We start from the raw sequence: 14,979 nt of genomic DNA on the forward strand, positions 1-14,979 counted from the left end.
TGGAATGTACGAGTATGCAAGCTGGAAAACTAAGCAACAAAGGCTAGAATGAAATCTAGAAGAAAACTGAATAGCTTACCTGGCTCAACTCAACTCAACCTGACTGACTTCTTTCAATATAAGGCAATTTAAAACAAGTGTGATATAAAGAAAGACTGTTTAAAAACATGCTATAAACTCTGTGTGTATACAAGGATATATTAAGCCTGAAATGTATATAGAAATGCAATGAACTGATGTATATAAAAATATAATAATTTCTATGTGTAAAATACAATAACTGCTGTGGGAGTTTCTCTAACCGACAACCATCACATAAGAGCTATAGTGATGATACAACGATCGACCTCACGCTGCTAGAGCATCTTATACCCGGCCAAAGGTATAAGACCTGAACTGCCTAATGGATCCACTAGTCTAATCTGAAAAGGATTCATCTAAAAGGTATGATCCTTTTCTACCCATGGTGGCTAACATGGTTCTATGGGGGCTGTGGGTTCTTTGAACGCTCCCCCAATTCGGTGCTCGATACTACTCCCAAAAATGTATTGGCTCTTATGTTTTTAAAACACATTTCTTCCTGCTGATATGAGATAATTACTCAAAAACTAGCCCGAAGGCTCTTTTGGAAATCTCAGTTTCCAACCTTGTTTAAATGTAAAAACATTTCTTTAAAACTTCCTTGGGAATACATAGTTCCCTAATACCTTTGAGAAAAGAACTCAACTTTAAACTCTTTATTTATGACTTGACTTGAAACTCAATACTTATCTTTGAACTTGAGCCTTAAAATAAAGTTAAAACGCTCAATGAAGGCTCTTGGAAAACCTTAAGGACTTGCTTGCTTCTAAGCTTGACTTCACTTGACTTGGGAACTATCTTTCCTTGAAAACGGAATTATGAATTCAAGGTGTTCGATCACATGTTATGGAGGGATTCTTGAACACTTGGACGTACTTTGGAGTGTCGGAAACAACTATAAATCATAGGTATAATACTTTGGAATATGCATGAGAGAGTGAGAAAAGAAATGGGAAAACTTGACTGAGGCTTCAAATTTATGGTGACACAGGTGGGACTTACGGACGCCATCGACGGACCGTAGATGGACTTACGGTTTGTCCTGCAGGTCCGTAGACCGCATCAGAAACTTCCCCGGAATTCATTTAAGGAAAATGACTAAGTATTGACCTACGGTCCGGACTTACGGTCCGTAGGTCAGGTCACGGACCGTAGGTCGTGACCGTAGATCGATGCCCCAAAAACCCAACTTCTGTTTCGATTGACGGTTGACCAGTACGGACCGTCAATCGGTCTACGGTCCGTAGGTCACTCCCGTAGATGGGGATCGTCAACCCAGAAATTTCTGCGAATCGATGGTAAATCAACTTCAAAAGGTTCATAACTCTTAGAAGCATAATTCCCTCAACATACAATAGGTTTCAACTTAAATGCACAACTCAATCATGTCTCACAACGAACAATAACTTTAACAACAATATCAACAACAACTAACAACTTCAACACTTCAACAACAATTCCCAATCTTTTCTCAAATCATAGAATAAACTTGGTGTGTGTGAGGGAAAGGATCAACCCACACGAAGAACTCACATACCTTGATAGGGATCACCCCCGACGAAAATCCACAATGATCTCATTGATCTCCTCTTTCTCCTCTTCTTCTCTTCTTCTTCTCTTCTTCTCTTCTTCTTCTCTTCTTCTCTTCTCAAGAACCCTAACTCTTTCTCTTTAAAATGGGATAAAAGAAATGATCCAAAATCAGCCTAACACACCATGTAACCTCAAGAGAAAGAGTTTGGGAAAAGACCAAAATGCCCTTAAATTTCCGGACGGATTTCCCTTCCAACTGCCCATCTTCTAAAGGGCGTAACTCCCTCATACGAACTCGGAATCGAGCAAACTCAGTGGCGTTGAAAAGGTCATTCCACGAGCTTCGCAACTATAACTGGAAATACTCCTAACTCATCCTGAGCTAGGAGTTAAGACTACTCAAAGTTGGCTAAAAACTCACTTCTTCCCATAACCAAATTTCCAGATTCTAATTTTTTCCAAAAATGACTATTTCCAAATTTCAAGCTCCTTCAAAGCCACTTCAAATTGTCGGATGTTACACCAACTCTGGATGGCAGAAGGGTTTCTTCGTCCATGTCAAGAGACCCCCGTGATGGAAGACGTCGGGAACAAGTTTTTCCAACTCTTGTTGCAATATTCCTTGCTGCAAGATGTTAAGCTAGATGAGCTCAACAATATAACACATTGTAAGATGCATGATCTTGTGCATGATTTGGCTGGAGATATTTTGCAGTCTAAACTATTTGATCAAAAGAGTGTTGGAGGAGAAAATCTTTCTCAAGTCCGATACTTTGGATGGAACTCACCAAGTGATCAAATGGATATGATAAATGAGCCAGGACGTTTGTGCACATTGTTCTGGAAAAGAAATCTATCTGAAGATATGCTATTGAACTTTCAGTTCTTGAGGGTTTTAAATTTGTCCAGGTCAGGCATCAAGGAGTTATCAGCCGAAATCGGCAAGCTAATATACTTGAGGTATCTTGATCTCTCCAACACGCAGATCAAAGACTTGCCCAACTCCATTTGCAAGCTCTACAATTTGCAAACATTTAGAGTCAATGACTGTTCTTCACTCAGGAAGCTTCCAGAAGAAATGGCAAATATGATAAGTTTGAGACACATATATTGCAACTATCATTACAAACTCGATATGCAGATACCACTTAATATGGGACAATTGACTTGTGTTCAAACCCTAGAGTTTTTCAAGGTGGATTCAGAGAAAGGTCGTCGAATAGAAGAATTAGGTCATCTGAAAAACCTTAGAGGTGAATTGACGATCAGAGGTCTGCAATCAGTCAGAAATAAAGAAGAGGCTCGAACAGCATATTTACAGGAGAAACCAAATATCTACAAGCTGACATATTTGTGGTCCCATGATGAATCAGAAGGCAGTGAGATCAATGATGAACATGTGTTGGATGGTCTTCAACCGCATCCTAACTTGAAAACCTTAGTAGTGGAGAACTATTTGGGAACTATATTTCCTTCATGGTTCAGTAAAGAATTGCTACCGAATTTGGTCATGTTGAAATTAAGTGGTTGCAAAAGGTGCAAAGAAATTCCATCGTTTGGCCAACTGAAGTTCCTTTGGTATCTTGAGCTGAAAGGCTTCCTTGAATTGGAATGCATCGGACCTACATTTTATGGTGTTGAGATTAATGGTAATATCCAAGTGTTCCCCTCATTGAAAGAACTTGTATTGGGGGATATGCGTAGCCTTATTGAGTGGAAGGGAGATGAAGTTGGAGAAAGACTGTTTCCCACGCTTGAGAATTTGATGATTACAAAGTGTCCACTGTTAAAAAGTACTCCAACTCAATTTGAAATCCTCCGTGAATTAATAATTGAAAGAGTTGACAGTGAAATGCCATTGTTGAACTTGTGGAGCAACTTGACATCTCTTGTGAATCTTCTTGTCAGTAACGTGAAAGAGCTCACTTGTCTACCAGATGAGATGCTACGCAACAATGTTTCTCTTCAACGCCTATGTGTCTCAGATTGCGGAGAGTTTCGTGAATTGCCACAAAGCTTGTACAATCTCCATTCTCTTAAGAGATTACAAATATCCAAATGCGCCAATTTCAGTTCTTTTCCTGTTCCCTGTGGAGAGAACTACTTGACTTCCCTCCAATTGTTTCAGTTATGGCATTGTGATGGATTGATTAGTTTACCAAGTGGAATGCTAGAGAAATGCCGGTCTCTATTGATTTTGATCATCAAAAACTGTAACAACTTGGTTTCCTTCCCTTTACATGTGTGGGAAATGCCTTCACTTTCACTGTTAGATATATCAGATTGTCCCAAATTGATTAGTGTACCCGCAGGGGACCTTCACTGGCTCACTGGGTTACGGCTTTTGGAAATTGGTCCTTTCTCAGAGATGGTGGATTTTGAGGCATTCCAGTTGATATTTAATGGCATTCAGCAGCTGTTGTCCCTTCGTACATTGAAGGTGTACGGACATGGGCACTGGGATTCTCTGCCCTATCAGCTTATGCAACTCTCTGCCCTAACAGATATCTATATATTTGATTTTGGAATCGAGTCTCTTCCTCATAGATTTGACAACCTTACTTCTCTTGAAACATTATTGCTAGTGAGGTGCAAGCGGCTACGACATGTGGACTTCTCAGCTGCCATGCCCAAATTACGTCATATGGAGATCCGTGATTGTCCATTATTAGAAGCTCTGTCGGATGGGCTCGGCAAACTTGCTTCTTTGGAAAAGTTATGTTTAAGGAGCTGTGAAAAACTAGAGCATCTGCCATCCAGAGATGCCATGCGACGCCTCACTAAATTACGGAATCTGGAAATTGGAGGCTGCCCAAAGTTAGAAGAAAGTTGCACCAATCGGAGTAGCCCAAACTCCCAGTGGTCCAACATTTCCCATATTCCAAAAATTAGAGAAGCGGGAGGATAATTTAGAACTTAAGTAAGTCTCTGTTTCTCTTTCACTTTCTGATCATTCAATTTTTTAAATATTATTTTCCTCGAGTTCTAGAAAGAAGTTCTGTATGTAGTTTAACATTTTTTCTGGAATTATTTTGACATTAAGAAAATGCAAAATTATTAATCAATTGCATTTGTGCTATGCTTTCAGCATTCTGTTTGTCCACTTGAACTGAATTGTTCTTTCTTCTAATTCTTCGAGTATGGTATATCTTGATATGATTTAACCATGAGATTTATGTTTTTTTTTCCTTATAGGTTACTAGTTTCAAGGCCATGCTAGAACGTCAATGTGGTATTTGACTTGTTCTAACACAGAGATAACTCCGGAAGCATTTTATTGCTTACAAATGAGTTTTGGCATTTGGACCAGGTACATACTATATTTCTTAAATTTATCAAGTGATTTTCTATAATATGACCATCCTTATTTCATTTCACTTTTTCTAATTGCATCAATCAACTGTCTATGAAATTGTGTAAGTGTTAGAATGTAAGCTGTTAGGAAGAGACTACATTAGTTTTGGTCGATTTGGTGTTTGTATGTTTGTATCATAATTTTCCATAAGTTATGAAGCAAAAGGAATAATAAGTTATGTCGAGCACCCATTATACCGAAATAACAAAATAACTTTTTTTTCATGACACAATTTTACTGTTTAACAAGTTTGGTTATTGAGTATGCATATTTGCTCATTTGCCCAAATGAAACTATTTTTCTAGTTATGCTTTTCTCCATATAATTCTTCTTCATTTTTGTTTTGCCAGAGCTTCGATCCATAATATTGATGCGAAAACCTAAGACTTGAATGGATCAACCAGTTTGAGGGGAATCTGTCCATTAGATCGAAGGATTCTCTGTTCAGCGTAATGTCATGAGATCTGATATAGACCGATGTCTTTTTGGACCGAAATAATGTCATGAGACTTGTATAGATAGTAGAAGCTTCTCCAGTTTTTAGAGAGGTTTATATAAGTTTCTTAATAGAGAGGTTTATATAAGTTTCTTAATAGACATTCTCGTTACTTTCACTTTCATTAAAACTCTCGCGATTGAAGGACTTCAACAAAAAAAGTTACAAAAGACTGCTTTTTGTTGAATCTTATCGCAAAGAGTTCCCCATTGGCTCTAAAAATGTCCCTAGTAGCATCTGTTCATCTTTATAGATCTTGTAATGAGCTGATTCTCCATTCTCAAAGATCAAAATGTGTGCGAAAACTGACTTTTACTGGTTCCTGTGTTTCGGATTGATGGTTGAAACAACCGCATGGACCTCTTATCTAAATCGTAGACTGGAAAAGACATGTATGAGATTTGACAGCAGAGGCCTTTCTGCACAATGTTCATATGCTGTACCTGCCTTTCATACAAACAAAAGTAATATAGTTTTATGTCATTTAAGTAACTCCTACTCTCTAGAAAAAAAATTGAAACCTAGGTTTGATTAATCCAAAAATATAATTTGGTTTACAAGATCTATCTTGTGTTTGTCTTAATTGATTGATGTTCCATGCTAGTAAATATTTCTTTGCAAAATACTTCATATGCCAAATCGAAAATAAAAAAATAAAAATGTGTAAGCGGATTACAAGGTGAGAAATCAAACTCTTACCAACACGATGAGAGTTCAGATAGCCAACCAACTGAACTACAAATTCTCCTTAGGATTCTTCCTCTATGACTTGTCTAATTGAGCACGCTGGAGAATTGTGTTGTGGGAAAACATTGGAAATCATGGAGTTGTGCTTTTTGAATATTTCTCAATCAAAACTTACTTAATTGAGGGGAAAGTTACCCATTTAGTTGAGCAGACAAATATAATAATATCCACTAGTCAAATATGCAATAAAGATATACATTATTTTGCAAGTATAAGAATATACACAAACTAGAGAAAATATATAAAATATCTTTGAATTTTGACTCAAGATAGTCCTATATCTCTTATATGGACTTGTAATATACCGCATCATATCATATCCATTATATATCATATCATATATTATTATAAGTGGGAACATCACAAATGAAAAGTTGAAATACCAAAATGCCCTTGTAAAATTAAATGACTCTATTACCATTTTTAAGGTAAAAAAAATAATCTGATTTTCCCACTCATTTAATCTGTTTCGAGCTATTGAGCTTCATGATTTCCGTTATTCATTTTATTGTTTGGACCTATGGACTGTTTTTTTTTTGGCTAGCGTTTGGCTTAAAATCAAAAATGCTAAAATGTGTTTAAGTTTGTTTTCCCTTATTTAAACCTGATTGCCTTAGTTCGCATAACTTTGTATCGATTTAAATGTCTAAGATGATGTTCTGCTAATTTAATCTTTGGATGTAATTTAATTAGATTGATTGCCTGTTAAGTCATAGAAAATCTGATTTGTCCTAGTTTTTTTTTTCTTATCTGCTAGGGGAATATAAAGTTTGTTGTATTGTTAATCTTGAGTCTTGTAATCTGATTTCATGGAATGTTTAGCCTTTATTTGGGCTGGCTGTTGTTTCTAGTTTAGCCGTAAGAAAGGTTCATCTCCTCAACTTTGTGTTTAACTCAGTTCAAATAGTACTCTGTTTCTTTTCTGGATTTCTATTTCTATTTATGTGATTAGGCGTTTTTTTATTTATTCACGTTTTATTTCGGTTTCGAGTATTATATGATGAACACTCTATTGGTTTCTTTGTCTTCATTCTTGCTTCTTCTTCATTTCAACTTCTATGCTCTTGTTTAAAAGTTTGTTTGGTTTGAATATGAGTCTCTAGACTTATTCCCTTCACCGTTTAAATTTCTAATTGATCATCGTATTATTCTTTCCTTGCTGTAAGATAAAGGTATGAACCTGTGTATGTAGTTGTTTAAGTTTATTTTTGTGTGTGCATCCGTCCTCGCTTCAAATCTTTTTGCTGAGCGTCACTGTTGAACTTGTGAGGCAAATTTATACTTTGAGGGTGGTTGATCAATGTTGTATCCTCTTGCTTGAGCATTCTGTTGGAAAATAGTGTTGATCGAGTGCACTATAATTCTCGTTCATATTGTTGTCGTTTTGAGTTGTATAAAACTGTTTGTTTGCTGTAATTTTTGGCAGAATGGAGCTCCTTTTTTTTTTCTTTTTTTTAAAAGAATTTTAAATAAAATATTTGTCAGCCTGACACTCACACTCGAATCATAGTAGTTTGATGTCTATTTTTATATTGCTTTGGAATATCTTGCCGAGTCCGACATAGGAAGGAAGCAACCTCTTTCTTAAAGCTTTTATTTTCAGATCATCACAGTTAGTTGCCATTTCTTTCACTCTTTTTCCATTATTGTTTTTTTCTTAATGAACATTGTCTTTGCCTTAAAGTTCAATCTAGCAACATGTTTGTTTTCTTAACTGATGTTAAGTTACCGCCGATAATAGCTTAGCTTGAATATGTTCCCTTGGCTCCTACTTAAGCTTTTTAATTTCGTACTTGATGCATCTTTAGGTTTAAGCTGCTTAGATGTTCTTAGTCTAATTACTGTTGGTTGTATTGATTAACAAATCTTCAAAAAAAAAAAAAAAAAAAAAAGTTCATGGGTCACATTTGGTGCAAGGTTATCTCTTATTGATATTTCTTTAGCTTAATAATAATATATTGTTTCATTTTGGGCATCACTTCACTGTGTGATATTTGAGTAGTTTATAATTTTTATGGTAAAATAGTTGCTCTACTCTTTCTAAACTTATTTGGCCTTATTTGAATCCTTCATGTTTAGGTGTCTTTGCTTAGAATCTAAAGTCTTCTTATATAATTAATTGGTTGCAAGAATGGTTATTTTATTATCCTTATTTGCCAAAGGGATTTGACAATCGTATGTATTGTTTATTCTCATCTTAATACGCTAAGTAGTAGTTGATTAGAACATCCAGTTTCTCTCATTAAATGACTACTTTAAAATGATTTTTTTTTTTTGTTCAACCACATCTGAATGTGTTGAGTGATTTAATTGTTCACACTTTAAAATGTACTACTTCTGTCCCATGGTCGTTTGGTTAATTTTTTTGCGACACTAACTCGAGTCCCTCTTGGGCTTCATCTTTCTTTCCTTTTGCATTTCGAGAGGGCCATAAAGGCCCAAGTTTCTCTTATTGAGTCGGCCTCATCTTGTTCAAATTGCTGGAAAGTCAAAAAACAGGTCCCGGAAAGTCGAAAATGGGCTATACACATATTGTATACAGCAGTATACGCTGATATGCAGGCCCAAAACGCAGGAATACAGGGTTGGAGCAAAATACATGTGTTCGGAAGCAAGAGATACATGAAAAGAGCTAATATATATGCTCATATACACTGATATACATCAGCTGTGTACCAAAACGGGTTTTGGTTAAACCCCAAAAAGTAGCAACGAATTTGGCCCAACAAAGGCCCAAATTCAACTTCTCTCCGTTACTCTTAAATTATTTAATTATAATTATTTATTGTTTGTTGTTTATTAACTCTAACTTTAGAATTGTTAATTAACTTAATTGAATTCCCCAAAAGACAAACTATTTCTCTGTGTTGTTTTATTTCTAACAAATCTCATTTTATCAACTCTTGCATTATCATTTATAATCTTTAGTCCAAACTTTTTTTATTATTATTAGTTTAAAATAGTTTTTTTTTCGTAAACCAAAAATGACTCAAATAAAAACCAACTCATTTAGTTTCGTTAAAATTCTAAGTACTTGTCTTAATTCAATTGTTTCAATTAAGGTCTCATTTTCTTAAAAAATAAAAATTGCTATTTGTTTAACTATTTTCTCAAAACTAATCTAATAATGTTAATTATTATTATAAAATACTTATTTAGTCATTTTCTCAAGAAGGTTAGCCAAAATGTTTATTCTTCAATTAATTTAAAATGATTTTCATGCTTTAATGTATTAAATAGGTTTAAGTTATTTTAAAATGAATTATATAAATTTTAATTAACCTAGTTTTATTAATATTCTAAGATTTTCATGCTTTAATGTATTAAATAGGTTTAAGTTATTTTAAAATGAATTATATAAATTTTAATTAACCTAGTTTTATTAATATTCTAACCACTTACCTTTCAAGTCAAATAATTCATTTTGAATCATTTTCTCTAAAAAATCAAAATAAAATGTGTCATTTAATTATTTTTTCAAAGTTAATCAACTATTGTAAGTCATTATTTTTTTATGTTAAATCATTATTTTCCTAAAAATAGTCAAATATATTTTAGTCAAGTCGCAGGTCAACCGCATGTTAGCGGACACTTCGAATGCTTAAACCCTTCTCGAAGTGTAAATTGAACCCCGAACCCTCTTTGGTATTTTCAAATGATTTTTTTTCTGTTTAAATCTTTGGAAATTATAAGTTTTCTTAATTTCTTTAAAAAAATTAAGTGGCGACTCTTTCTAAATATTTCTCAAATTGTTTTATACTTAGAACATTTCAAAAAATGATTTTTCTAGAAATAGTTAAATTACGGCACAACAAAATGGGCCACCGAATTGGAGATAAAGGATGGATCATACTCTATATAGTATATATGTGATTTTGAGGCTATATTTTTATTTAACGTTTCGTTTATATGTATAACCAATTGACCTTATTAGTCTATTATTTATGTGTTGAAACATTCATTCCTCAAAAATTGACCATATATCTAGAATGAGTCATTTTGAAAAGTTTGTATTGCTCAATTTATATTAATTATTCAAAGAGAAATTTCATGAAAAAAGGAGTATTATTCTTTTCTCTTCATAAATCATGTGTACAATACTTCTCTAAGGTTAAAAAGAAGATGTATATGTGATATAATAATAAAAATAATTGACATATTAATTATGATGATGACTGCAAGTGTGATTCGTAATGTACCAAGTGTTTATATCAGAGATTTGCATATGTACCACATTGATGAAATCTTTTAGAACTTATAAATTGTATGTATCAAACGTCTATATACTGTGATAATAAGCTATTTATTGTTGATGTAAAATTTTAACTATGGCTGAAAAATTGTCAAACTCCAATCTATAGATTATTGACCGGAACTGGACCCATAAATAGTTAAGTGTAATTGTCCATATTAGAATGTCTACTTTTGCCTTAGAGATATTATTTTATTTATGAGAATGTGATATTCTTCTGCCTAATTATTGAATGTTAATTATTTCTCACATCCATAATTTTTTAAAATTAAAAGTTCAATATGAAGAGTCATTCTCCACTATTTATATAAAAACACTTTGAGAATTAAAATTTTAATATGCTTTTTAAGAACCAATTTACAAAGATTGATATTATCATAGGAAGGAAATTGCACTATTGAACATGAGAAGAAAAGAGAATGAGAAACCGCACATGAAGGATAACAAAAAAAAATACTAGATATATCATCTATTTAATGTTCTACTTCATAGTATATCTATTATTATTTAGTGAATAAAATATAAATGGTAAAACTACTCTTGTTAATTTCAGCATTTCCTATTTTATTACTCAACTTTTTAGTATATAGAAATTTAATAATAATAATTAGGGACAAACGTGCAAGGCACGTTCTCCGAAACTAGTATTATTATAAGTGGGAACATCACAAGTGAAAAGTTGAAATACCAAAATGCCCTTGTAAAATTAAATGACTCTATTACCATTTTTAAGGTTAAAAAAATCTTATTTTTCCACTTTTAGTCCTATTTTTTCACTAATTCTTTTCATTTTATTTAATAAGAAGTCCAAAGGTCCATGCAACGTGGGTAACATCTTATAAACAAAAGTTCAAAGATCACAACTGAATTCTTTTCAAATTTGCCTTTACCCAGTATATTTAATTAATAATTAGATAATTAAATAATAGCACATTAAATAGTTGCACCATTCATCAAAATTTGTTCCTATTCTCTTCAACCACATTAATAAACCAAGAAGACATAATTTCTCATTAAACAACAGTATAATGCCATTAGGTAAAAATCTTTTCATATTCTCTTCAACCACATTAATAAACCAAGAAGACATGATTTCTCATTAAACAACAGTATAATGTCATTAGGTAAAAACCTTTTCATTTTCTCTTATTTATGTGTTATATTTAAGAATCCAAAAAGACATAATTTTACATTAAATATTATATTCAAATCAGTTCTAAGTCTTTTCACCTCTCCTAATATCTTCTATTTATATTTAAACTCTATTATCACTATGTATCTAATTGTATGAGCAGTAGAAACTGAACTTCAGTAAGGTGGAGTAGTACTTTCATTGTTCTCTTCTTCTTTTTTTTGGGGGAAAATGCATAAGTACCCCCCCCCAGCCTATGCCTGAAATCCCAGAGACACACCTAACCTTTACTAAGGTCCTATTACCCCCCCCCCCCCCCCCGAACTTAATTTATCTATAATATTCTACCCCTTTTCGGCCTACGTGGCACTATCCTTGAAAAAATTGTCAACGTGTGCTGGGCCCACAAGATAGTGCCATAATTGGGCTATTCCGATGTGTGATTCGATAAAAATGCTTGCCAGCTTAAATGGTTGTTAATCTTTTTCTTTGGCCTACCCTCATCGGTCCGCCCTTCATCATTATTAGTGTCACACATTTAATATGAATTTCTTTTTGTTTTAAAATAAATGACTACATCGAAGGTCTTTTTTAAATATATTTTATGGAATAAGACGTCAAAGACTAGAATAAAGTTGATGTCGTTTTTACTAAAGCATCCAGTAGGAATGAAGCACTATCATTAATTAATAAAGCACTAATTGTTGTTTACCTACCAATACCATTAATTAATAAATTAATAATGCATTCAGAACTCAAATAATACAGTAAATACACACATTCCAGTCTGTTTGAGCTCATTACCAACTCTAATTATTGTTTGATCTCTTCACCCATCTCTATGTACGAAAAAACACCTTGTGTCATATAGTATTTGGATCTACGTACATACGATCAATCAGTTAACAATCGATCGATCTATCATTGAGCTATTGAGGAATAACAGGAGATTCGATAAGTTAATATTGAGGTAAGTCTCATTGATTCATAATTTGTTTTCATACTTTAAGGAAATCTTTATCCTCTGAATCTATATACTCTCCCTTCATCACTTGGTGATTGTTTTTCCTTTTAATTTCCTATAATCTCTTCATCTAACACCTGAAAATACAATGGAGGATACACATACACAAGTCATAAAGAATAAAGCTAACAAATCTTTTCCGTTCCACCAAGTCTCCTACAATCAAGTAAACGAAAAAAGGAATTAATGAAAAAGGAGAAATAAATTATACAAGACACTAGTATAGTAGATTGTACTAATATATAAAACTATTAGCTTTTGAGGTTGAGCTAGACCCATATATTATATTTTTATAAGGTATCATTGCCATATCTATTTTCGTTTGCATGCCTGATCCATGCTCCAATTGTGAAAAAGTTAGATGATTTTTTGAAATATCATAGATTAGTCTCTAGAATAGTCTAGTGTAGTATCATCATATCATATTATCATGTAGGCATAATACATAAATATATCCTTTAACAATTGACCTCAGCTCATATTTGTTTTCTTTAACTTTGAGTGTGCACGAGTAGACACTTAAACTTGCATAAAGTTTAATATGTAAAAACACATGTCCTACTGACAATTTATGTCCTATGTGGTGTCCTACATGTATTATGTTATCGTTATCATTATCATTATCATTCATTCATATTCAATCATCATTATCTATAAATGTTAATTTATTTATTGCTAGAATAAAGAAGACAAATGAAGAGCTGTGGAAATGAGTAGTTATGAAAAGCTACAACAAATAAGTATAGTAAAAAGGTCTTTCACGAGCTTGCAATAATGAGATGTTAGAAATTTACTTTTTTTATGAAATAGTAAAATGCTTGAAGAATTTGAAAAGTTAATATTTCATTAAAAACATAATAAAAGATTGTATTTATCTATTTAAACCATCAGCCGTTTCTATTAAAATATAAAAAATGTGAAGAGTTAACATTGAATTAAAAAAAAAAGAGAGACCATAATCATCTATAAAATCAAATATATACGGATCACTTTTATAGGAAAAAAAGAAGAAAGAAAAAATCATGAATTTTGTGGAGTAATGTTGGAGAAGAGAATTTTGTTCTATTTTTTTTCTTGGAGAAATCTGATTCTTATTTTCATCTCAAATTTGTTTGCTCTAATATATTGTCATGCATATTTTTAATTTTGTTTGCTAACTAATTTTTATTTGTTTCTCCGCATTTCAGATTTAACTTTGTGCACTCTTCACTTTTCAATCACTAATATCAGGTACTCATTTTCTAACAATTATTATTTTATAAAAATATAATATAATTTGTAGGAAAATGTAACGTATGTCTAAGATTTATGAGAAGTATAAAGATATTAACTTACACATATGATTATTAGTCCTTTGAACTTCCATTTTTATTTTTATTTTGAATATTTACACATGGTGATAGATTCTTTTATATTTATTACATGATAATTATATTTGCAAAGTTTACTAAAATTATTCTGTTAAATTCACATATATTATAATTTATAATCTTGAATTAAACAAAGGATGCATGTAAGTATTTGAAAACATAACTGATTATGTTGCTCATGTTTATATTCAGACTATTTGTTGTTGAAATATCAAAAGACAAAGAAAATGTCATATATCATAAAAAATACACAAGAGAAAGGAAGGGCAAATCAATTAAATTTATTATATATAGCTACAAATTATTGTACTTTACTTTTAAAATTTTAATTAATCATTATATGCATGTTTAGTATTAGGGAAAAGGGTCAAAAATACCCCTCAACTTTGATTTATTAGTTGACTATACCCCTGCCGTCAAAATAAAGTTATTTATACCCTCGCCGTCACTAATTTCACCATTTATACCCCTCAGTTGACAGAAATCCCCAAATTGACTCAAATTAACCCAAATTTTTTAAAAAAGACCCATTTTCCATTTTAAACCCAATGCCCGACCCGTCTAAAAACCTAACCCAATAAACATTTAACCCATTTTCCTTACCCATTCTTTTAAAAGATCTCAAACCCCACAAACTCAAGAACTAATAAATCTTTTACTTTTTTGTAAGTAATAACCTAGATGCAGATGTAAAATTTTCAACCGAAGTTATTGGATTGTTATGGTGTTGAATGAAAATGTAAGGTTTGAGACGGAATTTGTTTCTGAAGTATTTTCATTTTCTGGGTTTTCTTTTGTTGTTGCTGGTATCGTCCCGAGTTGTGTTGGAATAGTGAACAGGGGATAAAGAAGAAGGAGAAGATTCTCATTTGTTGCTCTAATACAACGCGTAAGGCCTGCAAGATTATTGTTATTTTGTTTGACTCTAAGAAAATCAGCAAACAATATCGATTTTATCATTAAACATCAACCTTCTTAGACTAGTATTG

At 32.6% G+C, this 14,979-nt stretch overlaps 2 protein-coding genes and 2 long non-coding RNA genes across 4 annotated transcripts in view; 3 read left to right on the top strand and 1 right to left on the bottom strand.

Moving 5' to 3' along the window:
* The window catches only part of LOC125825553 (uncharacterized), a 61,442-nt gene extending 58,252 nt beyond the window's left edge, over positions 1 to 3,190 (bottom strand). The window contains exon 1 of the long non-coding RNA XR_007442868.1: positions 3,052 to 3,190. This is a non-coding gene — a long non-coding RNA (uncharacterized LOC125825553). The remainder of the gene's footprint in view (positions 1 to 3,051) is intronic.
* The window catches only part of LOC125825593 (putative disease resistance protein RGA1), a 163,088-nt gene that overhangs the window by 72,702 nt on the left and 75,407 nt on the right, over positions 1 to 14,979 (top strand). The gene's annotated exons all lie outside the window — the stretch shown is intronic.
* The window catches only part of LOC125825549 (putative disease resistance protein RGA3), a 70,684-nt gene that overhangs the window by 28,326 nt on the left and 27,379 nt on the right, over positions 1 to 14,979 (top strand). The window lies entirely within an intron of this gene.
* The window catches only part of LOC125825554 (uncharacterized), a 38,619-nt gene that overhangs the window by 14,469 nt on the left and 9,171 nt on the right, over positions 1 to 14,979 (top strand). Inside the window, exon 2 of the long non-coding RNA XR_007442869.1 lies at positions 2,886 to 3,150. This is a non-coding gene — a long non-coding RNA (uncharacterized LOC125825554). The remainder of the gene's footprint in view (positions 1 to 2,885; positions 3,151 to 14,979) is intronic.

The sequence above is a fragment of the Solanum verrucosum genome, unplaced genomic scaffold, assembly GCF_900185275.1.
Source record: "Solanum verrucosum unplaced genomic scaffold, falcon-dt-bn FXZP01000140.1, whole genome shotgun sequence".
Lineage (NCBI taxonomy): Eukaryota > Viridiplantae > Streptophyta > Magnoliopsida > Solanales > Solanaceae > Solanum > Solanum verrucosum.